Source organism: Amblyomma maculatum, chromosome 1, assembly GCF_055883805.1.
Source record: "Amblyomma maculatum isolate TAMU_Amacu chromosome 1, ASM5588380v1, whole genome shotgun sequence".
Classification (NCBI taxonomy): Eukaryota; Metazoa; Arthropoda; class Arachnida; order Ixodida; family Ixodidae; genus Amblyomma; species Amblyomma maculatum.
This window is the reverse complement of record NC_139344.1, coordinates 434,160,356-434,186,309: the sequence shown is the minus strand read 5'-3', so window position 1 is coordinate 434,186,309 and position 25,954 is coordinate 434,160,356. Positions and strand designations below refer to the sequence as shown.

At 45.0% G+C, this 25,954-nt stretch overlaps 1 protein-coding gene across 5 annotated transcripts in view; it reads right to left on the bottom strand.

The window, feature by feature from the left end:
* Window positions 1–25,954, bottom strand: part of LOC146209431 (uncharacterized) — a 95,495-nt gene that overhangs the window by 50,553 nt on the left and 18,988 nt on the right. For 4 of the 5 annotated variants that reach the window (XM_084600251.1, XM_084600269.1, XM_084600274.1 and 1 more), the window contains exon 2: window positions 22,998–24,236. The exons of the other annotated variant lie outside the window; for it this stretch is intronic. The gene's annotated coding sequence lies outside the window, so the exon portion shown is untranslated. The remainder of the gene's footprint in view (window positions 1–22,997; window positions 24,237–25,954) is intronic. 5 annotated transcript variants of the gene reach the window in all.

Sequence of the window (25,954 nt, the reverse complement as noted above, 5' to 3'; positions counted from 1 at the left end):
TTGGGCATATACTTGTCCTTGGCCAGAGTCCCGACAACTGCATCACAGCGGTGGGTCCACAGTCGGATATATGTGTGGTCCGCTTCCTTACAGAGGTGCAAGGTTGGACGCATGCAGTGCAGCTCGATAGACAAGCACAAATAAGAGTCATGAACGTGAATGAACGAGGAATAACTCGGGCTGAAGAGTAATTAACAAGATGAAACTAAATAATCAGAGAAATTAACATGATGGTTAACAGCGGGGAGGGCGGTAGTCATGAACATCTTTTTGTGGGCGGTGCATATAATTGTTTATTCATCTATGTCGTAACTGGATCCAGAGTACTTTGTGGGATGCATTTGTATGGATCGTTGCAATAAAGTCACTACTGACGTCGGTGCTTGTGAATTGGTGGGACGCACTGTTGTGATGTCACGTGCCACCCTACATGATAATCGATCAGCTTAGCGCGGCGTTGCACCAACTAATTCAAAGCCAACGAAGACTTCGCGAAACGGGAAAACTTGTATTACCTTCATGGGGTTGTTAAAGGAAGAAAATAACCAACATGGTATGTCCCATACACCACTTTATTTCCGTACATAACATAGTCCCATTCCTCTATTCGAAAGACTATAAGGGAAGAAAGGAATACGTATTTCACGTGAAAAAACAATTTTCAGTGATTAGAAAGTGGATGTTTGCGCAAACCATTATATGAATCTTCCTTCCCAATTAAGTCAGAGTGATGAATATGGCACATTGCACTCTTTATCTGAGACGCGCTTTGTAGAATACTACAATTACTCCAGTTTTGAAGAGGCCAAAATCCACAGTTCGTTCTATAAAATGAACGAGAACTTCGTTGCATAAATATTTTTGTGCAGCGCTTTTAAACACGAAGGCCTACAGCATAACATATATTAAATTATGCTGGATTTTGTTGCCCGTAAATGTATTATCAATTATATTGCATGCCACACAGAAATGTAGAGAGCCGCGCATCGATTGTTTATTTTTAAGTGTTAATTCTACAGTGCCCTGGGTTGTATTTATGTGCCCTAATAGCAGATACAGTCATTATGAGACTGTCATTATGAGCCAGAGGTTAGATGCATCTAGGCGCAGTTGTCCTCGCACACACCGCACCCTGCTCAGTTTCTAATATCATAAGATTGCTCAGCAAGATAAGGCTCTCTCTGCCTTCTCTCCCCCCCCCCCCCCCCCCCCCCCTTCAATCGCATACTTTTGCAAACTTGCTCGTTGTGCCTGTCACGCAGGACGCCCAGCTTACTGCATGGGTGAGTGGCCTAGTGTGAGCGTACCCATAACTGCCGTACCATAGTTAAAGCTACCATATCTAGAGTTGCGCAAAATCTTGTCTGGGTCAGTATTTAGCAGCATCCGAGAAATTGCTAAAGTTCGTATAATAGAAAGGGTAAGGATCGAGAGGTTTTTTAGCAGGCTGCAGGAAGGTGGTTTTATGTTTTTGCTTCCAAATTAACAAATGGGAAAAGGGGGGGGGGGGAGGGCTGATTTTTTCTCTTTCAGTACTTTACCAGACAGCGTTAATCGTTCCCTCCGGTTGGCTGTCATACCCTTGTTCGCGTATATGCAATTTATTACTACCTCATTCATTATTTTTTCATCTCTACTGATTGCTTCATGCGTGCTTATTATGCTCAGTATGCGACCGCAAGACTGCACGTTATGGGAGAAGCCACCCAACATAACACGCAGAGAATTCAGCATGCTATAAATATCGGCGGTAGTTTGAAAACTGTCAAGCGGAAACTAGGTACACACAAGTACCTCATGAGTGTGCTAAGAGATAAGGCCGACAGTGCCATCACCAATATGGATGGGATATACAAAGTAGCCGAGGTGTTATGCACTCATGTTGACAAAGGCCGAAGTGACCAGGACGACAGTGAGAATAGTAATAGAGCAGCGCCAAAAAAAAAAAAAGAGAAAGCCCGTCGGTAACTACGTATGAAGTAGACAAAAAATTGGAAGCAACGAAAGGAAAAAATCAGCTAGAGAGAATCAGGAAACTACAGATTTGTTGAAAGGTGGTTCAGTGATTGTGATAGAAAAACTGGTTATTCTGTATCCGCAATGCCTCGTGATTTCCATCTATAATAAAGGGAACTTCAAAGACTTGAAAAATTGCAAGCAGATCAGCTTACCACTAGCAAGGTATATTTACTATGGTATTAGCTAATAGAATAAGGGAAATCTTAAACAAAGTACCAGGGAGGATTTCGGAAATGCTACTAAGCAATGGATCATATCAACACCGGCAACCAGCTGGTCAAAAAATCTCAGAATAGAACCAACACTTGTGCATAAAATTATAAATTATGAAAAGAAATTTACAGAGTCTACACTTCACTATCCATGCATACATTGCGAAATCCTGATGTAGATGATCCATATGTGAAAGTATAGTTAAAGATAAATATAGTGATTGCACAGCGACCATAATCCGTTAATGGAAACATTTTAGGCAAGCAGACACGATGACTGCAATATTAATCCCCGCTTGTTTAGAGGAGGTATTCACAGCCCTAGAATGGGAAAAAATAAATAACAGTTGACGGAAAACGTGTCAGTAATATGTGATTAGTTGATGACATTGTCTTGGTAAGTAACTCAGGGGGCGAACTGTAAATAATTATTAATGATCAAGACAGGCAAAGCAAAATTATAGGCCTAAAACGTATTATGCGGAAGACTAAAGTGATGTTCAACAACATCGGAAAGGAGCATAAGTTTACAATAGGTAGCCAGGCGCCAGATGTGATATGAGAAAACGTACCTTAGACAGGGAGCAGCCGCAGAGTCCAGACCATGCACGAACGGGAAATAACTAGGAGATTTAGACTGGAATGGAGCGCATTTAGCAAGTACTCGCAGGTCCTCGCTACCAGCTTGCTAGTGCCCCTCAAGAGGAAATTGTGTAACAGCTGTGTCTTACCAGTATTCCCCCATGGGACAAAATTGCGGAGAATAACGAAAATGACTTACGTAAATTGAGGACAACGCAGAGGGCTATGGAGCGAAAAATGATAGGTTAAGAGAGGCAAAGCGTGTCGAGTGGAGGAGCAGGGAACAAAGTCGAGTTAATGACATTTTAGTCGAAACCGAGAACAAGTAATGGGCATGGGCAGGGAATGTAGTGCGAAGAGAGGATAATCGACGGTTGGTAAGGGTGACAAATTGGACGGGGTGGTAGAAATTACGAGGCAGTTGAAATTAAGAAATTAGCGGCGAGTCAAGTGGATGCAGCTAGCGCACGACGGGGTTAACGGGAAAAAACATGGAAGAGGCCTTTTCCTGCGGTTGGCATAGCCCAGCTGCTGCTAATGACGATTTCTTAAAGTTTCGTTGTAAAAGAGCCCATACAGAAATTTGTCAGCTTGGTCCAGGAGTAGCATGTCTCACTGGGGAGTCCAGGGAGGCAGAGGGTAAGATTCTGATCCCATTTACCCACCTGCAATGAAAATCCTGAGTTAGCGCCAGCAAACTCAGCTATGTGACGTCATCTGGCGACTTCATACAACCCACCCTACAGCAACGGTTGCGTCACGATTTCGACAGCCGAATCACGTGCGTTTGTTCTCCAAAATCATTTTTCTCTATTGTGGGTTACGGCGACGGTGGAACCTATTGCACGGAACGAGCAGTAAACGCTTCACGTGCAATTAAAGAACTAGAATGCTTCGGGCATTTATTTCGGTTTTAAATGTGATCACAAAACCAAGGAAAAACAATAGCTCGCGAAAGTACATAATATGATGAGTTTAGGCTGGTCGAAAGCTGCTAAATACACGGACTGAGGGCAGGTACACCAGAGCTTTGTACACGTTTTTGCAAGGTCATTAAAGGGCAGCCATAGCACTTTTTGCAAAAGCCGTGCTTGGAACGAAAACCTGCAGTTCTATGCGACAGCGTATACAACTCATACGTCGAAAGGCGTCTCCGTAACCTGCAGACTTGAAAACAAAAGCGCATCGTAAAACTACGCACGTGATTTCAATTCGATATTTTGACGTCAACGCTCTCATGTTATACCACTTCTCGTGGCATTTAGCATCGATCTTGAAGTCAAGTTGGATACTAGTTCACAATGGGCGTTCGAGCCTACAACACATGTATCTTCGATTGTATGCTCCAACGAGGAACGAAACAGAAACTGTTGCCTCCTCCCCCCCCCCCTCTCAAAAAATAAATAAATAAAAAAAAACAGTAAAAAGAATCACAGGTGAAGCTTACGCGTTTTCTAAAATTTTATTTCATGCCGCGTACACGAATATTGAAGCGTAATTAGGCAGAAACAAGTGCAAATGGTCTTTTTAGCAGAAATATGCAATCGGCGCCACGGATTACACCTCGAGTAGTGCCGGCACTTATGAGTTGTCAAGATGTCGCGTGAGGACATTCGGAGAATTAGAGAAGCTCCAGATGTGACTCTGGAGTTGGGATGCATGTCGTGCCGATCGCAGCACTACGCTGCGTTGTGAAAGTGATAAATGCACGCTATTTCAGCTCGAGTGGCCATCGAGAGTTTCACCGTTTCCCCGCTGTGGCCGAGCACCTTGATGCGAGTGAGCCATTGAAGGAATTACTGCGTCGGAGGCTCAGACAAACTAAACATACGGGGAATGCTGCCTGATGATGGTCCATCCAGCACGCGAAGGAAACCCTTATCATTTCCCGTACTCGAGGATCAAGGCACAGTGACCCCACAGTAGACATGCGTTTAAAAGAAGCCGAGCTGAATCCTGAACCTCTAAATTGGATCGGGTGCAGAAACCCCATCTGAAATGTTATGCTTCACAACGCATACCTGATAAGGAACGAAGCACACTGGAACTTTTTTCAGATCCCTCAGAGTACCTCCAATTCCTCGAAGTGACGTCATAACGGAATGCCTTGTGCGAAGTTCTCCCCTACACTGTCCATTCTCTCATGTTCTTGCGCGGGTTATTTGAATGGCGCGCTACCAATACTTGAATGCACCTGCGTTGTACGCATAACAAAGAAAGAAAAGCATACATTAATGATGTGATCAATAATGAGTCTACTTCAAAACTCTAGGAAGGTAGCAAATTTAAAACCACTTTAGTATTCCTATATGGTTTCTCTCTGATGGGGTATAAGTAGCTTAAATACAGCATTCTACAAAGAGAAGAGTAAGAAGTTGCGCTGATGTGGTTTGCCATCTTAGTTCAGCAACCTGTGTCCAGGCCAAAACGGCAGAAAGAAACTAGATATTCACTCATTGAGAAATTTATTCGGCCTATAAGCAGACTCTAAGGTCCAAGTACTTCTGGAGAGATTTTCCCCTCTCTCCTTATTCATTGTAGACCAGCTGGTGGTAAAGGTGGCCTTGCTTGGCAGCTGTGAGACAGGATTTCATTAAATAAAGCCTGGTGCTGCGCCGCAAATAAGCTTTTTCTGCCGCTCTGTGTCCCTCTAAGAGTTATTAAAGAATTATTCCTTTGATTTGGGACTGACAAAAACATTCGATGACAACAGAGCGTATGCGTGAAACCAAACATAGGTACTGTACCTTATCGCATAAAATTCCAGACTCAGCTTGATTGATGACAAGATATATTATTGATTCGCAGGAAAAATAATAGACGGAAAATCAAAGACTCTAGTTCACGATTGCAGCAGCTTCTTCTTTAAAGGTATACTGAATAAAAAATATTGCCGCCGAGATTTTTAGCGCAGATGGTAGCTATCGCATTGGGAGTGACCAAAGCAATCCAGTTTATGTACAGAAATGAGCGGAAAGTAATATTCTAATGATTATTTCTCAAATCGTCGCACCAAGCCGGGTCCTATGAAAGCTCTGACAAAACCGGATATCGCGTCACATTTACCTGCCTCTCGATATACACGTCTGCAAGAGTACGGCCGCCGGGGTGCCGCAGTGGTTACGGCGCTCGACTACTGTTCCCAAGGACGCGGGATCGAATCCCGGCCGCGGCGCAGCTTTTCGATGGAGGCGAAAAGCAAGGCGCCCGTGTGCTGTGCGATGTCAGTGCACGTTAAAGAACCCCAGGTGGTCGAAATTTCTGGAGTCCTCCACTACGGCGTCTCTCATAGCCTGAGTTGCTTTGGGACGTTAAACCCCACAAACCAACCACAAACCAACACGTCTGCAAGACGTTTCGTCTTTAATTATGGGCAAGCATCTAGAACTATTTCTGCTGCACTGACTGCACATCATTTCTACTCCACATCATTTGGAATCACTGAAGAAGGACTGCACATGACGCAGCGTCTGAGCATACTCCTTGCTGCGTATTTGTACATTGTTATCCCGGAAGTCGGCAGAGGCGAAAAACGGAAAAGAAGAAAAAGAATCCCGCAAAAGAAACCTCATAGAGATGCATTACGTATTGAACCTTCGCTGAAGAATTCCACCGACAGTCGTGACGCGTAACACATGCGCATACGTCAAGCTTCGGTCCATTCCTTTGTCCTCTCGAGGATACCCCTGTCTGCCCGGTGGAGCGGAGGACGTCGTGGTAATCATTCCTTTCTCGTTGTCCCGTGAGAAACGCAAACCCGTTTCGTCTTGTTCTTTTGCCGCTCACCCTTAAAGCTACGAGCGAGCCACAAGATGCACAGCAAAAAAATATATGGACGGGTCACGAGCAGTGTTGTGTCGCTTGCTGGGCGTGCGTATGTTTATAGAATAATCACCCGAATTGCAAATTCAAAAGTTGTGCGAGGCTGTCCGCCCGGCAAACATACAATTGACTGATGACTCCGCCGCACGGAAGGAGAAACGCTTGCAACAGCGAGCACGAGGCGAATTCGCCGCGTACTTCTCAAAGCGACCTTAGACGACATGGTTATCAACAGGGCAGTGTCACGGCGTACGGTTCTCAATCTGGAAGAGCACACACTGGCTGAATTGCTTTTGGCGAGCCGACAACCGGTTGAAGTGGGCTTTGGAGAGAGTGAACAGCGAAAACGTTGAGATGAAAAAGATAGAACACTGTGAAAACTAGTTCCGTTACGCTGATGCCAGGTTCCGCGTCGGTAAACGTGGAGGAAGGAGGTAAAGCTGCTGTAAACCCGGGAGTGCGTCATTTTGCTTGCAGTGTTGACTGGGGTTAAGTTCTATTTTGAAGTTTGCAGAGCATCTATGCTTTTCGTTCTTCCTGTCAGATGGTCAGACTTCTGATTTTACGGTGAGAGTAAGGAGTAATTTAGGCACTTGTGCTTCCTGTTGCATTTTAACCGTGATCTGCTCACAATGCGTTAACTCGACCCTAAGCCACAAAGCATGTCTTTCCTAATGTATGGAAAGAAATGAAAATTGTAGGGTTTGAGGTCTCTAAAGTGATAATTGTGCTAAGGGCTACTCAGCATTGGATGATATCGGGTTAATATAGACCGCCAAGGTTTCTTGAAAGTCCGTTGACACTCAACCGGCGCTTTTGTACTAATATGAGCACGCTTAATCTTAACGGCCGATAGTCTGACCTGCACTGACGTTAGCTACGCGAAGTTTTGCCCGCTGGAGAAGGGGCATTGTCTCGGTATGCTTGCGGTAGCTGACGGTAGCTGAAACGCAGTTTGACATGACTTGTCTTTCGTCGTTGGAAGAAGTGGGCACTTGGCCGCCCGTGGCGCCGCGTCTCGCTCGTAGCTGCGGTCAAACACGCTCGCGCAGAAAACACTGCAGTAGTTTGCTTATTGGATCAATCCGACAAAGCGTTTGACTGCTCACGCAGATTTCAAGTTAGGCCTCAAAACTCAGGGAAGACAAGGTTTAGGAAGCTGAACTTTAACCAGCCTATTTATTTGCCGTCCAACCGTGCCAACACCGTGAAGCCGCGTTTACTGTGCCCTTGCTAATCATTAATTTTTCCAAGCGGCAACGTTAGAGCCAAAATGGAAGGCGCGCGACTGGTACCATACCATGTCTTGATGACGAGATAAGTAAACTACTGCAATGTGTTTTCCGTGCTGGCGTCTTTTACCTCAGCCACTTGCGGAACGCGATGACACAGGCCCTTCAATAGCGTAGACAGGTCACATCCAACAGCGCTCCAGCTACGGCCAAACATCGTAAACATACTGAGGTGTTGTCTTGGCTCCAGCGGCCAATGCTTCATGGTGCTGGAGGTAGTACAGGTCAAGATGTAGAACGTTCGGGTTAAGCGTGCTGACGGATGTACTTGGCTTCCACCAAAATTTCACAGCCGCAGCCAGAATTGAACCTACAAACAATTGGGAGTAATAGTCGAATGCCAAATCCACTGATTTATGTGGCGGCTTACTGTGTTAAATGATAGCGACAAGCGGGCCTTAAAATCAAATTTTAACTCAGAAACAAATACAGAAAAGGGAAATAACGTGTCCTCAAGGCGTGCGGACATGCTTTCGAGATTTAAAGCGTCCCTCGTATGATTGCAACGCGAGTGTCTTTGCTTGAAGTGCTTCCTCCTGATCGATTTATCTCTTTTCGCTTTTCCTTCTAAGCATCCTTTTCTTCTTACCCCTGTGCAGGAAAGCGACCTGAAACACTCCCGCCGGCCACCTTATGACGTTCGGCCCGAGAGGCCTGTGTCAACTGGCCGAGACAGACTTGCACGAAGCCGCATCTTGACAATATGTTCAGAGGGCTGCCACACCGCAGGGTACTCTTGAGTGCGGGTCGCGTCATTAACAAAATAGTCTGGCGCAGGAATCTGCACACGGACATGCAGATATTGGGCGGTGATGATTTAACAGTGTCCACCGTGGACCGCAGAGTTATACTCACGATGGTATTTAGCGTGGTGAGTACAGTTCATACATGAATACCAAAAGCGCTAGTTTGCAATCAGGTGACCATTAATAAGAAAAAGTTCGCATTCACTTAAAAAAATTGCAAGATTTTTCTTACATTAAGCCATGCGTGAATTGTGGTGCCTAAAACGACTTTGCATCTACTCCAGCGTGGGCTTCCGGATTCTTGAAAAGCACATGCTCACGCAACAATGCCTGCATAAGGAGATTAAGCGACAATAGAAATGTACTCGTAAACGCACCTGTGACTGTTAGTCTCTCTCTCTCTCTCTCTCTCTCTCACACACACACACACACACACACACACACACACACACACACACACACACACACACACACACACACACACACACACACACACACACACACACACACACACACACACACACACACACACACACACACACACACACACACACACACACACACACACACACACACACACACACACACACACACACACACACACACACACACACACACACACACACACACACACACACACACACACACACACACACACACACACACACACACACACACACACACACACACACACACACACACACACACACACACACACACACACACACACACACACACACACACACACACACACACACACACACACACACACACACACACACACACACACACACACACACACACACACACACACACACACACACACACACACACACACACACACACACACACACACACACACACACACACACACACACACACACACACACACACACACACACACACACACACACACACACACACACACACACACACACACACACACACACACACACACACACACACACACACACACACACACACACACACACACACACACACACACACACACACACACACACACACACACACACACACACACACACACACACACACACACACACACACACACACACACACACACAGGACGGCGAAAGTAGGCATCACACGGCACGTTTTTCTAACATTAGGCAATGACTGCTGTGCCTGACGAGCAACGCCTATAAGAAAATTCAGAAGTCTCACAGGTACGTAAAATCCCTTTCATAGGCTACTGAGATCCGGCAAAAATTTATACATTGTATTAGACAAAAGCATCGCAGGCGTACCAGCTATAGAAGAAAGTTTAATATGCGGAAAGCTCTTGCTCTACTATGTTTAGAACTTGCGTTATACTGGGTCGTCAGTTTAGCCAATTCGGCTGTATTGTCACCCCCTTCAGGAGCTGTCAAAAAGGTGCGGTGCTGGCGCTCAAGAAAGCGAGTAGATTCATGTGCAATGCGGAGAGAAATGTAAGCAGCACAGCCGAAAGGAGGGCACCATACGCCGGTGTGCTTGAGAAAATATTGCAACAGTCTCTTTCCTCAGTAAAAAGAGAAAGAATTGCGACGAAGCAAAGTGTATTTCAGACACGTTTAAGAAGCAAACTGCTCTTATCCTATAGGCACCCGAATATGAAATGGTGGCGTAGTTTATACTCAGTGTCATGTGTATATATATTCTAACCCAGTCGCCGACTGCCGACTAAGCACCGCCTTTGAGAGCTGGGGTGCACCTCCAAGAGAATAGCGTTGTCACAACACCTTTGGCAAACGATTACTTCATGAGAATTTTGTAACCCATGTCCGAAGTTTACCGTTCATACCTTTTTAGCCGAAAACGTTTGCTTGGAATCTCCCCTGGTGAAATGATCTTATCTTTCGCATAGTAAATCGGATGCTCTCCGATTAGGTTGTCCTGTGTAGCTGTGGTTATATGCTATAGTAGGTAACCTATTTTAGCAAAAAAGAAATGCAATGTTCAGTGGAGTAGCCATTTAGGCTGTTTGGACTATCCAGAGTGCATGTGATATACTGCTGCAAAACGAAACGTAACGAACTTGATAAAAAAGAACTTAGCTGAAGTCTACCTTTGTTAGTACATGTCCTGCGCCAATGACTAGAGGCCGGATTTTTAGGCACTAATTATGCGCGTTTTGGGCGCAAAATAGACACGTAAATTCAGTTTTAGGCTCTGAACGTAGACAAATAGCACTAAAACTTCATCCAAAATCCACATTATACATTATCAGAAGGCCGGCGCAGAATTAAAATGAAAAAAAAAATACAGGCGAATTTATTTGGCACTTTATGAAGCTGACCCACCACACAGGATACAATTTACATGCTTCAGCAAGAGAATGGGAGTGGTCGTTGTCTGTCGCGAAAACGTTTTGAATATACTGTTATAAACTTTTAAAACATACTTGACGCGCCTAGAATCAAACAATAAAATGCAAATATAGCAGTTAAAAACAATGAAGAGACGTGGCTCTCTATGCTTATTGCCAATCGGCCTGTCTTGCTGCAAAAATAAAAACAAGCAGTGAATTGTCTCACAGGAGGTGATATATTGAGAAAAGCACAGATAAGGTCAGTTTGAGTTATCTGAAATGTGAGTGGAGAATCGTCACTCGCTACGAATTAAACTTATTTATTGCGTTCATATACGGTGCTTCAATGTTTTCATTTATGCAAATATTGTTTTGTATTCAAGGGCTTCAAGCATGTGGATCCACGCTTGCTTCTATTGGCGGTTGCCACTAGAAGGGTCGGGACACGCAAAATATCTCATTCAAGAAAATGTTACCATGCGTTGCTGCTTGACACTGAATATGCCAGTAAAAAAAATGTGGTTTAGCTCTAGTTAACCCTAGTTGAATTGCGAAAGCAACGGCGGAAGCTTCTTTTGCTTGCTACATCATTCCCCTATTACGCCCTGTTAATGTAAGGTGCAACATTATTGGGGATACTTAAGCTCATCTCTTAAGGGTGTGATGCGAGAGCGGACGCTGACAGCCCTCATATAAAGTCACACTTCAACCAAGCGGTATGGACGTACCTGCGTGTCGCAGGGGTAACGAGAATGCAAATGGTTCTGGCAGGCAGATTCTATCACCCTCTCATATGAACATATGAAAGGAGCGACTCGAGTTGGCAGCTCCTGCCCGTGACCATCATCATCATAGTTACACACATTGCAAGGCAGACCTCTCCAGCTGATAAAAAATAACACCTCCGTTCGCAAACTCAGGCATTCTTAATTGTCGCAGTTAACTTCTTGAACACGTGAGTCTTCCACCGCATTCTGTTGCCCTTAAAGTTTAAAGATTACCTTAACGGACACTACACAAACCGAACCAAGTCACTGCGATTAAAATCACCGGTGGTTTCCTCACCTGACTAATGATGTTATGGCGCACAGAGGTTCTCACGTCGACTCAACGAAAATTCAGAGAGCTCTGGTATGCTCTTAAAACGAACATAGCATCCGGCTGAGGCTGCTCGCTCTCTTCTATCGCGGGAAAGTGTTTGACAATGTGTACTGTATAGCGTCTGCGCAACTTCCTCGTAAGGCGTATTGGCGTGGGACATCTTGCGAACAACGTTCGTGGTGTACGCCTAGACATTTATGTGGTTAAAGAGAAGACCACTGATGTGCGATAAAGTCTTTGTGTTTAAGGTTGAGCTGTCAGGAAGCGCCATGTGATGTATTTACGACTTTGCTGCTGGCTCATTTCCCGTTTCACGCGCGTGTACACGCGCCTGGGACATACGGGCACAGTGCTTGGCAAATTGCGTCGCTGGCTATTTACGACGCCTCCCAGTCAGTCTATTTGCATAAGGGGACACTATCATGTCTTTCCAACTTGGTTAGCTGCAGTTTCTCCACTGTGCGTACGATGCAATTATCAGCTGTTCAGTTGTGATAACCACAATACTTTCCTACTTGTCTGTTTTCATGTTCGCATAATACGCTGTGCCAAAGTCTTAAATGCCGCTACCATCATTTCACGATTACTTGTTTTTAGCAGAGCGCGATAAGCCAAAGTAAAAATCACCAGTCATGGTCCACAAGTTCTCAAAAAATTACATGCCTGACCACAAGCCCACGTGTGATAGCTCATGAATGCACAATAGCAGTGCTATAGCCAGGATTACACCCGTGGTCGCTGATAGGGTAGCTCTAAAATAAACAACCAGCCTCCTGAATCTGGCTTTCTAGCAGTAAGCCATCACGAGCCTTCTTGTCGAGTTATATTCATTCCCGACTGCGGTCGTCTTCTTGTGCTTGCACAAAAACGTAACAAAAATGTCTACTTAGCCATCTTATTGATTTTTCTGTATCCATACTCACGTCGACTCCATGCTTAATCTCATACGATTTTCTTACGCATTTGGTGAGCCCCATTGCGTGCATAAACGACGAGGATCTAGCCAACATTCGGGTGGTGGGCGGGGATATATTTCTGCACCCTTTGAAAAATGGATTACACGTGTGAATTTGAATATTAGAAAAATATTTTCCGTACGAAGCAGCTCTGAGTATTTAGCGTTTATCATAGCTGGTCAATGTTTCCAGTATATGCGTACGCATAAATGCTAGCAAGTGGGCGAGCAATATATGCAACACCCAATACTTCACTTGTGTACGCATCAAATACATTTTTTTGCTCAAGTGAGCAAAAAAAATGTATATATGCGCTGTGGAGTCTGCAGAGGCCGCAAGAATTATTATTATTATTATTATTATTATTATTATTATTAGATGCGGTGGTAATGAACTTGCAACTAACTAAATAATTTCAGCGCTCTGTCTGCCCTTATATGTTTCCTCATCTCGTCCCGTTTATCGCGCTGTAGATATAAAACTTTACGATGAATCTTTCCTGCAATGCGCCGTCAGAAAGCTCCCTTAAGTTATTAATTCAAGTTCACTTTGTCAGGAAACGCGTCTGCGCGAGAAACGTCTCTCGACTTATGTCATGTTCTGAGACTCAAGCCAGTTGAGCGCCCGTCGAAACTAATTGTCACAGCATTAAAAGAATCAATACTAAAAACGTGTAGGGAAAACGTCAGCGGAAAAAGCTGAAGAACAACGGTTTCAATGAAAACCGGCTGTCTTAAGACAGCAGGCAACGATGATTGATCGCACATGACATGGAATATTGGTATTCCAAAACAGAGGCGTTGTGTACTAAGTTAAAGGAATCTACTTTTAGTGGAGCAGACGATATGATGGAAGTAGGAAGTTCTCATTTTTTTTTACTGTCGTCTGTGTTCGAATGGTATACATACAGCTGTTTCTCAGTGCACGAGTTTATGCGTGCAAGTGGCAACGGTGACTTGGTGTAACAGATGCGATGCTATGGTGCTCAAGTAGCGAGCTCGAAACCCGCTTGCGGAGATCTAGGAACTCATGCCTCCGTATCCCCCCTCCCCCCCTTCCCAAGCCGATATTACACATGATGGCTAGTCTTGCCTGTTGTGCGATGACGCCTTTAGCGTCAACCTTTCTCGTGCCGCCCGTGCGTTCCAGGCGAAAAACAAAACAAGAAGAGAACGTTTACGACTATCGCATCTATTCTTGCGGTATTTGCAGACTTCACATTTCATAACGTCAGAAATGTATTATAGCAAGCATTCTGCTGTATTTCACAAGCTCTTTTCGGTTTTGGTTGTTGGTTTAGGGGCTTAACGCCCTTACAAAAAGAGATATTGAATTTCTGTTACGCACGTAATGTGTTTTTGATGAGTCATCAACCGCTCAAAGGAGATTCAAGATTAGATGTGTTTTAACATCAGATCCGCAACAGACTTTCCTTTGAGATCACACCAGAAGTTTTGTGCTTGGAAAACGCAACAGTATTTTTGGGTAGGAGCTAATGTGGAAATACATTGACTTTCTCAAATGAGGAAAAGTATACATCACTAAGTGAATGTATATTCTTTCCTTGTTAACTGCACACTTTCAGAGCCCTATGTTTGCATTTCTGTTTAGCATATGTAGGATGTTGCCTAAGAAACAACTTTTATGTGTTTTAACATGAGATCAGCAACAGACTTTCATTTGAGATTACGCAAGAAGTTTTGTGCTTGGAAAACACAGTATTTTTGGAACTGGACCGTCCTGGGAGCATGTGCGCGACCAGGGCACGAGAAGCAATGCCTTCTTTATAATGCATGATATTTTGCGTGTTTCTTAAGCTTTCGAGCTCCTTCTTGCTCTGCGTATAGATTAGCCGAGCCCTCAGTAATCGCATCGCTTCCCGAAATGTTTAGATACGAATAAGATTTAGTTACCAGTAAAATAGTGTTGGCGCTGCTGCGCTTGCCGGTATTGAAGCTTGGTCGCACTTTTTTTCCTTAAAGGTTCGTGCTACAGCTCCGTGTTCAGCGAAAATTACGCCCAAGGTAGCAACCACCGAAGAGCCAGCGCTGATGAATTTGCCAGCGATGCCAAACTCGACATGTTAAAATGACTCCAGTGGACAAAATAGTGCGCATAGGTATCCAGAACATTAGATGCAAGTTCTAATGGTCAAGAAGTTGTAATTGTTAGAGCAGCCGCAATGGCCTGTACACTTCGAAACATGCTTCGAAACATTAAGTCCCAATCTTATGAATGCAGTCCAGACATAAGAAGCAAATACGTTACCACCCTTATCAGTTCCCCGAGTGGCCGAGTGGTTAGCGTAGAAAGCTACGAAGTAAGAGGTACCGAGTTCTAATCGCGCCAGAGGTGTAGTTTTTTTTCGCTTAGTTTTATTTTTTTTATTTTTTAGCTTTTTTTAATGTAGTTGAGATGCTTCGCTAAGTTTTAGCTTTTGCTTTTTATCCAAAAGTGAAAGCCATCAGGCGCTCATTGGTCAACACTCATGAACAACACACAAGAAATGCACTCATTAGGTACCAACCAGAAACACGGTGGCCAACTTTCTTGTGAAACTCATCAAAAATGCACCAAGAAAATGTATAGAAATGTTAATGTGCATGATGAGAAATGTAATTAACATTTCATTAGAAACTCATTAAGCTTTTTTGTAAGGGCGTTTCAAAACGACTCAAGCTATGAGAGACGCCGTAGTGGAGGACTGCGGAAATTTCGACCACTTTGGGCTCTTGAACGTGCGCTGACATCGCACAGCACACGGGCGCCTAGCTTTTCGCCTCCACCGTAAAGCGGCCGCCGAGGTCGGGATTAGGTCCCGCATCCTTGGGCACAGCTAGTAGTCGAGCGCCCTGACCACTGCGCCACCCACGGCGGGGCACAGACTCTTTTCGTAACGAAATCAAATGGTCTGTATTGTTATGGGAGCAATCAAAAAGTACTACAAGAAATTTTACACTTATATACTGGACTACAGAAAAATACTTTCGCATACTGAGACCAACCTTCTCCCTTTCGACTGGGACGTATGGAGTCCTTGAACTTGCCGACAAAAATGATGAAGATATCTCCATGACAACACTGTCTCTTCGCATCCAGCTGCATATATATAACAAAAACTGGTGTCTTCGGGAACAAAGCAAGGTAGACGGAAGTATAGGCTGAATATCAATGACTGTGCCTAAAGGGCCAGCGAACAGCTTGTGCTGCATTGCCAATCACATGCACGACAGCGAACACAGAAAGACGTGCACACCGGTGAATGCAGCGCCAGCATTTGACAGATTCGTGTGACTAACTAGTCCGCACGCAACTTTTACTGAGTACCTAAAGGGCTCCACGAGCAATGAAAATTGCTGAACGTGCATTGCCTGAAATTTACCGCTTCCGTGGGTAATGCACTTTAAGCCAGACAAACATGTGCATCTATAATGGCCTCAAGGTTTGTTCATTACCACGTGGAAGTTAAACCATCGGCAGGATGCCATCGCTCGAAACTGCCTTTCTGAACTCGCTATGGTTTGCTGACCTGTTTACCACGAACTATCCCTTATTTCAGTTGTAACTGACACCGTTATGACTCACTGCGGTCGATTTAGATTTTCTACAGTGCACACAATGAATGTTTTTCGGACAAAAGAAGTTCAGTGGTATTTATTTTTTTTTAATTAATTGGTACCTCCCATACGATCGAATCGTTAGTTTTATAATAAAAAGTATCCTAAATTATCTGCAATTTCCCATAACTACAAAATGACCGCCGTTAATGTCTCGAATGCAACCCGGTCTTCCATTTCCTTTGCTATCGGTACTTGGGCAAACACGGGAAATTGTGTAGGTACAAACTGGGATGTTTTAGATGCCTCTTGCACCATTATTCATAGGCCATTGCCTCTCCAGATTGTTTTGAGAAATGGATATTGAGCAACGTTTCCTCAATCTAGAGCCGTAATGCGAAGTCCATCTGCAATGATCCCCTGTTCAATAACCATGCTCATAGTGCGCAGGCGTCCGTTTGGCGACATCCGATCCCGCTAGACGTTCCGGTCCATTTTATGTCCTATTGTGAATGTGCACGCATACATTGCGGTCAGACTAAGTGACATCTCGAGAAGTGGCTCTGGGCTGTTATGAAATCGGCATGCAGAAGCGGCCTCCTGCTGTACCCGAACAGTGAGAGGCCACACATGAGACTTGTTAGACGGCAACCATTCCAAGCGGTCATTGTGACCTATCAAGAATGACCCCAATGTGGGGTAATAGGTTCCGTTTGCTGCTCTGGGAACTCTAAGAAACTGGTTTCCCGATGACGAATATTGTGTCAATCTGGGATGCGTTTGCAAAGGGTCGCCATGCGAAGAGCTAGTGCCGCCAGGCGACCACGAGGACTGTACGGTGTAGGAGGGTTATCTGTTCCAGGAGCCAACTCGAAATGAGCCAGCACGCGTCTTTGACACTGTGACAACTGTGGGGAGCAGTGCGGTTTCCTGGCTAGCGCGTGTTGGTGAAGAGATGGACTTTAAATGTGCATGGCCAGTATTGAAAGCAGAGGATGACAAAATTTAACAATCGTAGATTTACTCCGCCATTTGCACGGAATGATTACTTACAAATGTAGCTCTCTATAGAAGATACAAGATCATAAAAGAACAGTTGCTAACTGTGGGCTATGGTACGCGTCATTTGAATTACTCCACTGAACAGCAAACAAAATAATTTTTGATATGCGGCTGTCCCAAACAAACTAGAGGCATCAGCGTTATTAAGCTTTTAATTTGGCGAGATGCTTACCTTCTGGTTTAAAGGTAACCGGAAAGGCCTTAACAGCAGACTAATTTCTTCACGGAAAAAATGTGTGCGGCGGTTTCTGCAGACTTGTGCAGTATCCAACTGTTGGCACGGGTAGAAAAAGATATTTATTCATTTGTTTTCAAATGTTCTTCATAATTTTCTGTAGCGAGCACTGTGGCTTAGAAAGAGGTGCAGATGTGGGTGAACGAAGTACATATGTCGACGAAGTGGAACTATGAAATTGAACTGTGATTCGTGGGAGAAAAAAAAAAAGAAAAATGTGTGTGTGTGTGTGTGGGGGGGGGGGGGGGGGGGGTAACCGAAGCAAATGATTTATTCTTAGTGATTGTAACGCCAGCTTGTGTAGCACGAGAAATATTAATAGTTGGGGGTCTGGAATGAGAGTGCGAGGTAAGTGAAGGAAAAGGCGCACACAAAGTCTAGATGGTGTCATTGTTTTAAACATTACGTGCGTGAGCATAATATACAAGCGGGCTCCCGAGCGGTACGAGGAAAACTCATTAAGGCTGGCCAGCGTCGAAAATTACTCCCCTAAAGTGAGTGGCGCGAGAAACAAAGCAACAAAAGAGAGTCAAGAAAAACAGTGTCGCAACACAGGCAGTGCGGAATTGTTTACAGAGACGGGCGACACGCAGAGGACGGCAAAAGTCGGAATTTATGTGCTGCTGCTGTGCACGAGTCACATAAAGGGGACACTGCTATAGCACACACATGAAAGGAAAGCCTCATAGAAGCTACGCCGCGAACTGTGGGTGGATCAAGTCTGGGGAACGCTGAACAAACGACTAGGCACAGAAGTGACAAGAGCAGGGAAAACAGCATGACGTCATCAGAGTGCATTGGCAAGGAAAAACTTGTGAAACGTAGTCAGTTGAGACGTAAATATTCCGCAAGTGCCAGCAGCGTTGCCGTACACTATACTGCAGCAAACGAACAAAGATTCCAAGGGCGCACTTCAATCTGCGTAGGTGCAGTAATGGCCAAAGTATTCAGAGTTCTGTCACTCTGGTGGATTCACCCACATACGCTAGCGGACCGTTTTCGCACTCGGCCAGATGGCCTGTATTTATGGCGTATTTACCTAGGCTAAGTGAAGGACTATTAAAATAGAGTTACCGCTAACCTAGTGTTGAATTATATCTTTGCCTGCAGATAACGAAGATGATTGTCCTTTTGATTTAGTTATGCTCGTAGGCCTCCATTGTATATGCTGCTCCCCAATTGACAGGATATCACTATGAAATGGATGCGCGGCCTGCACGTATATTATATAAGAATTAGAGCATGACCGAGCATACTCGTAGGAGTTGGCGATTTTATTTTTGTGTGCAATGTTATGAATATTGGCAATAAATTAAAAAAAGTGAAGTGGCGCACATGAAACTTGGTGAAGACGATGATGTTTATTGCACGTGATCGGCAGCGGTGATGGCACAGTGAAGTTTAGTCACGTTAAATTCGTCAAATACGGCTGAGGTTTCTTTTGAAGATATTGCAAATTTTAAGTGCAATAAAAAAAAAAAAACAGTGGCGATGGTATAGCGCTTTCGTTCCTCGGCCAAAGAAGCTGATTTATTCGGATGGTGGTTCGAATCGTGGCGTTGACGCGATTTTTTTCTTACGTGTCACGACATCGCAGTGAGAGCGCTACCGAATGCTTCAGAAACCTTAAACACATATAGAAAAAAAAAAAAAAAAACGTCGGTTATAAACCTTATGCATGGCATAAATTTCTCTAGGCCATATAGAGCAATTGCATTCGACTAAGATATTACTATCTACAATCTATCTACAAAGCACTAGAAACTATGAAAAGGGGGAAATCAGCTGGAGAGGATCGGATAACTACAGATTTGCTGAAGGACGGGGGGGATATCGTGCTAGAAAAACTGGCCACCCTGTATACGCAGTGCCTGGTGTCATCGACGGTACCGGAAGCATGGAAGAATGCAAACATTATCCTCATTCACAAGAAAGGGGACTCTAAGGACCTTAAAAATTACAGACCAATCAGCTTACTGTCTGTTACGTATAAGGTATTTACTAAGGTAATCGCTAATAGAATCAGGACAACCTTAGACTGCAATCAAGCAAAGGATCAAGCAGGGTTTCGGAAACGGTACTCTACTATCGATCATATCCATGCCATCAATCAGGTGATAGAAAAATGCTCGGAATATAATCAGCCCTTATACATAGCATTCATTGATTACGAAAAAGCATTTGACTCTGTTGAAACCTCGGCGGTGATGCAGGCATTGCGAAATCAGGGGGCAGACGAGCCGTACGTGAAAGTGCTGGAAGATATATATAGTGGCTGCACAGCAACCATAGTTCTGCATAAAGAAAGTAACAAATTTCCCATAAAGAAAGGTGTTAGGCAAGGAGACACAATCTCCCCAGTACTATTCACAGCTTGATTAGAGGAAGTATTCAGAGACTTGGAATGGGAGCAGTTAGGGATAAGGGTAGATGGAGAATACCTCAGTAATCTGCGAATTGCTGATGACATTGCCTTGCTAAGCAACTCGGGAGATGAACTGCAAATAATGATTGATGACCTAGACAGGAAAAGTAGAAAGGTAGGCTTGAAAATCAATATGCAGAAGACTAAGGTAATGTTCAACAGCCTCGGGAAGGAACAGGAGTTTACATTAGGCAGCGAAATACTGGAAGTAGTAGGCGAATATAACTACTTAGGACAGGTAGTAACCGCAGATCCGGACCATGAAAAGGAAATAACAAGAAGAATAAGATTGGGATGGAGCGCATTTGGCAAGCACTCGCAGATTATGACTAGCAGCTTACCGGTATCGCTCAAGAGGAAAGTATACAACAGTTGCATCTTGCCTGTACTCACCTATGGGGCTGAAACGTGGAGGCTAACCAAGAGAGTTCTACTTAAGTTGAGGACAACCCAGAGGGCTATGGAACGAAAAATGGTAGGGGTAACATTAAGAGATAGAAAGCGTGCAGAGTGGGTCAGAGAAATAACGCAAGTTAACGACATTCTAGTGGAAATTAAGAAGAAGAAATGGACATGGGCAGGACATGTAGTGCGAAGAGAGGATAATCGATGGTCGCTGAGGGTAACAAACTGGATTCCAAGGGAAGGAAAGCGTAGCAGGGGGCGGCAGAAAGTTAGGTGGGCGGATGAGATTAAGAAGTTCGCAGGGGTCAAGTGGATGCAGCTAGCACAGAGCCGGGTTAAGTGGAGAGATATGGGAGAGGCCTTCGCCCTGCAGTGGGTATAATCAGGCTGATGATGATGATGATGATCTACAATCTATGGTACACTCATTTTCTATTTTTGCCGTGTAATGTTTCGTCAGGCGTAGCTGTGCCTTATATTACAATTATTTGGAAATTGTCATTAGCAACATTCGTAGAGATGAGTGGACTGTTATGCCTTCCTTCGCAAGGAAACATCTCCCCTCGTAAACTGCGTCATATGCACTCCAACGTGTCAACATTTCCTTACCGTTTTCTTCGCACGATTGTGTAGTGTTTCTTCATAGAAGGTCTTTAAATCACAGAGATTTCGCGGCAACCATGCAGGTGACTACCGAGATTGATATAACGTGGTATTAATGCGGATCGGTTGCCAAACGCAAAACTTTGTCACGAAATTTGAGCACGGTGCAATGTGACATTCTGCGAAACTCTTTTATGCCTATAATATGGGAGGCAATCTTAGTACGAAGTGGTATAGGAGCTAGCCAAGCTCTCCGTATATATAAAAGAAACGCGAACAGGGAATGGAGGAATAACATTTTCAATTCCGTTCCTGTTCATAACAATTGCGCGCCGCCGGCTAAACCGAAAAGCCAGTCAGCCACAGCATGTGCATGGAGTGGATAAAGCTAATTTCAAAGCAACCTAGAACGTTTAGGACAAAGACATGCGATACGAAGACGATTACAACGACCACGGCGGGCACGAAATGGATAAGCACTACACGTAAGCCGACTTTAATGTTGTTCCGGCTGATGTTGCGGCACAGTTTTTGATCTTCTTATTTTGTAGGCTTAAGACTGCCATCGTTAAGAACTAAACAGTGAATTTGACAGAGGGCGAAAACGCTCATAACTTCGCATCGTGTCGGGACTGATGATTTCTAGAATAGATGAATGATAACCACAAAGCTTAAGTATGCATTAATATTCGTATAGGGTCAAATCACATGAATTGGATGTAACATTTGCTGACTGAAGATTCCAAATGCAAGGCTACTTGTCTCAAGCGACGTATGTCTCTCGCGTCTCCGAAACGCACAAAACAAAAAGCGACTGGAGCAGTACGGTATGAAACAGTGCAGAAGAATAGCCTGAAGTCAGATGTTGGTCAAAGGGTCTCAAGGGCAGGGAATTCCCTCTTGTGAACAATTGACAAATGCCTTTGGCAGCTCATATCCCATCAATGTAAGTTGATTGATGGCGAAAATTGTTTTCACCGCGAACAATTTTGACTCGATGTTCATTGATGCTTGTAATGAAAAGAATGACAGCGTCTGCATTACACGTGTGATGACCTTAATTCTCTTCGGGTTTTATTTTTTCAAGTTGACCTAACGAAGAATATGGTCTACGCACAACAATATTAATTTTCTTTTGCACGCTACCTTCGCAGAGATTTGATAGACTATTTTTTGGCTAACTTGAGAATGTAATATTTAGGAACAACTTACTTATTTTTCCTTTCAGCCTCACAAAACTAATGAAAATGTTTGGTGCTATAATGATTAAGTACACTCCCAGCCCCCACCCCACCCCCCAACCCCTTCCCTGCTTCCCCGTTATCCATGTCGAGAGTCTAGCCCATTGGGAAATCCTGGGACCGAATAGTCATTTGCGTGAAGTAGTTCGTTGCGCCGAACAGTTATTTTCAAGGCAATTGTGAATTATAAGCAAATATTTCAACAAGCGTTTCACACATGCACTGTTCGCTGCTTTGGCGATAATTATAATTAATACGTAGTATCTGGTGTTGTTAAAGTTGACCTTATAGCTACGTTGCCAAGCAGCACGACCCCCCTCCCCCCCCCCCCCCCCCCCCACACACACACACACTCAGAGTGAAAAACAAGCGCAAAATCAACGTCACATCCTGAATGCTATGAAACTCTCGACAAACTCTCGACTTACCTGCCGAAATCACGCGCGCCGTCTCCTTATTCTCCGCGCCAAGAGTGGGGACCCTAGAAGGCGAATCCCGACGTCACTGACAGGCCGCCAGTGGGAAACTTCCAATGAGCAATTCACTTTTGGTGCGTGCACTGTTCTGAGCGTCGATGCCGTTACGAAATAGGCACTACGACATGTCGGACTAAAGACACGGTGGAGCTTCCAGTCTTCTCTGCCAGCAAGCTGATGTCTTAAAGTACGTCGGTGCAATTCGAATGCGAAGATCGTTTCTTTGTTCTCTGCTGTATTCCTCGCAACTTTGCTCTGAAGGCGAGCCAGCGCCGCAGAGCGGGGATGAAAGGGGAGGATGTTGGCGCTGCTTGACAACGCGTCCGAGGTATGCGGCGCGGCGGTGACTCTTCGCTGGAGTGGAGGCGGTCAGATGCGTGAGCGTGTCTACGCGGCCGCAGGTTGTGACGAGGAGTTTCGTTGAGTTTGGGCGGGCAAAAGAAGGTACGGGAGCCCGCTGAAGAAAGCGACAAGCACTCGAGCCGACGCCTTGTTTAGCCACTCGACGACGGAGACGCGTCGGCGATGCCGGCCCGGATTTGAATGCCGCGGTGCTCTTCGCGATGCGCTGAGGTGATGGGGAAGCTTGGAAAGCGAGGGCGCCGGTGTAACGGATAACTAGGGGAGAGCGAAAAACGTCCACCGCTGCCTAGACGGCGGGTGGGGGAAGGAAGGGGGCAAGGCCGCTCGACCTCTTCGTTCTCCGGGCTGAGCGGTGGCCGTCGGTACACCCGTTCCGCGGGACTTGTTCGTGTCTTCTTTCCTCTTTGTTGGCGCTTCCTCTATCTTCCGTCGTTGGTTTCGCCTGTCGTCTTCTCCTCGCTGCTGCGCGGTGGCGGGGAGCAGGGCGTTTAGACGGCAAGCGTCGTTCTTTTGTTTGTGTTTCGGTTTCGCCCGCATCTGTCTGTGCGTCGATTAGATCTCTCCGAAGATCGCAGACTCCTACACGCGCTTACGTAAAAAACTCTCCCAGCCGGCGGTGCAAACACTGCTGCTGATCAGCCGTTTCGACAAGCAGGATTGGTATTCGCGTGAGGAGTGGGAGAGACCGTGTATCGATCGTTATTTAAATGTTAACTTTTCTTTTGCGTTCCGTGCTTTTTGTTGCAAAAGAAACAATACGCTAGCCGCCTCGCCTCTTCAGCGTGGTCGCACCTCCGCTGTGGCGCCGACTCCACGAACGACGTTGAGCTAAGAGAAAGAAGAAGAGGGGGGAGAAGAGGAGGAGGAGGAAGAAGAAGAAACCGCTGGTGACATCTCGGTAGTCGCTACCCTGGTAGAGACGAACGACAACAGCGAGTTGCCCGCACCGAAAGCTTTCACTCCAAATCCGGTTCAGCAGCGTTGAACCACTCCAGTTTTTACGATTAGACTGCTGGTGAAATGTAGCGATCCCCCAAAACACGACAGACACCGATGCACCATCTACACAAGGCGGCGCTAGTTTCGGGCAGGGGTAAAGTTTTTGGACGGTTCAAAAATAGATGCTACAGAAGCAGCAGCATAAAACCACATGAATATAGAGGATTAGGTTATTAGCAACATGCCGCATTTTCGTCGTCGCCTCGGCCAAGAATCGCTGGCGGTAATAATTAATGGAGGGAGCCCCCCCCTACCCCTTACTCCATTGGAAAGACAGGGTGCCGTCAGAGGGGGCCGTCATAACACATGCACCGGACTATCTGAAGAGAGTAATGCGTTGCTCACAAGACTTATATGACAGATCGGTACTGGCGGGGACCTAAATTGGAGAGGAAGCTTTAGAAACGAAAAATAACATAAGCTCTGAAATACTTCTGAAGAGACGAAAAAGACATAGCGGTTCTGTAAACATGGCTCTTCCCCTCCTTCAAAAAGAGACCAGGGAATCCATGCGGGTTGGCCAGCTGGAAAACAAACGAGCGAATGTAGGCTCATGGCTGAAGCCATTGTTTGGGTGGCGAGGGCCTTAGTTGCTCCATGTTCAGTAAAACCTCACAAACGCAACCAGTTTCAATTGTGCAACCGAGAACGCCAAAGAGCCGTCCCGTATTGTGCTAATAAAGTCATGTTCTACTTTTCATGGTTATATACATGATTTCCAGGACGAGGTAGATGGTGATTCATTCTTCCATTTTCTGCGTTGTAGGGAGAACATGCATGGCCCTTAACGCGCCAATAGTGCCAGAGTTTCGTCAAAAAGATTAAATAAAAGTGTCATATATAACATAGGACACACATATACTGATATTTTAGTGCAATAGCACAACTACAGCAGATCGATGGACTTCCTATATATCGCATTCATGCTCAATATTTAATTTTTTGCCTGTATCTGCTATGGCAATATGCTTAACACTCGCCGTTGTTCGTTTTTAGCGGCACTTTGCGTACACGCAATAACACCTATTACACCCCTTTTCTCCTTATCATATATGTTGCTTTCATACGAAATACGTTTCTCCATCTTGTTCTTCTTTTTATCTTTGGCAAAAGTTATTTTGTGTCCACTTACTTAATATTTTGCTTAGTTGCGAGCTTTATAGCACACACAATTGCTTTTTGGCGAGTACACCTGATGTGCACGACTCCGTTCCATGATGATATGATGCTGATTTTGTGGCTTGGCATTTATATTAGGTATTCCTGCTACTCCTTTATATACGTATGAACTTTTACAATCTCAGAAGGGAGCGACAGTTTACAGCATGCAGTGGAATATTCGAAGTCGTGAGGGGAAAAGATATTGAGCTTATGTTGCAACAGTGATATCGGCTGTGAGGGATACGCGGTGAAGCGCTCCCATCTTTTAAGCCATCTCGGTTTCTTGGACGTTCACTGACATGGGACTGTGCACGGCCACAATCCCTCTTTCCTTTTCAGCACCACCAAACCGAGGCTGCGGCAACCGGTGTCGACCCTACGTGCTC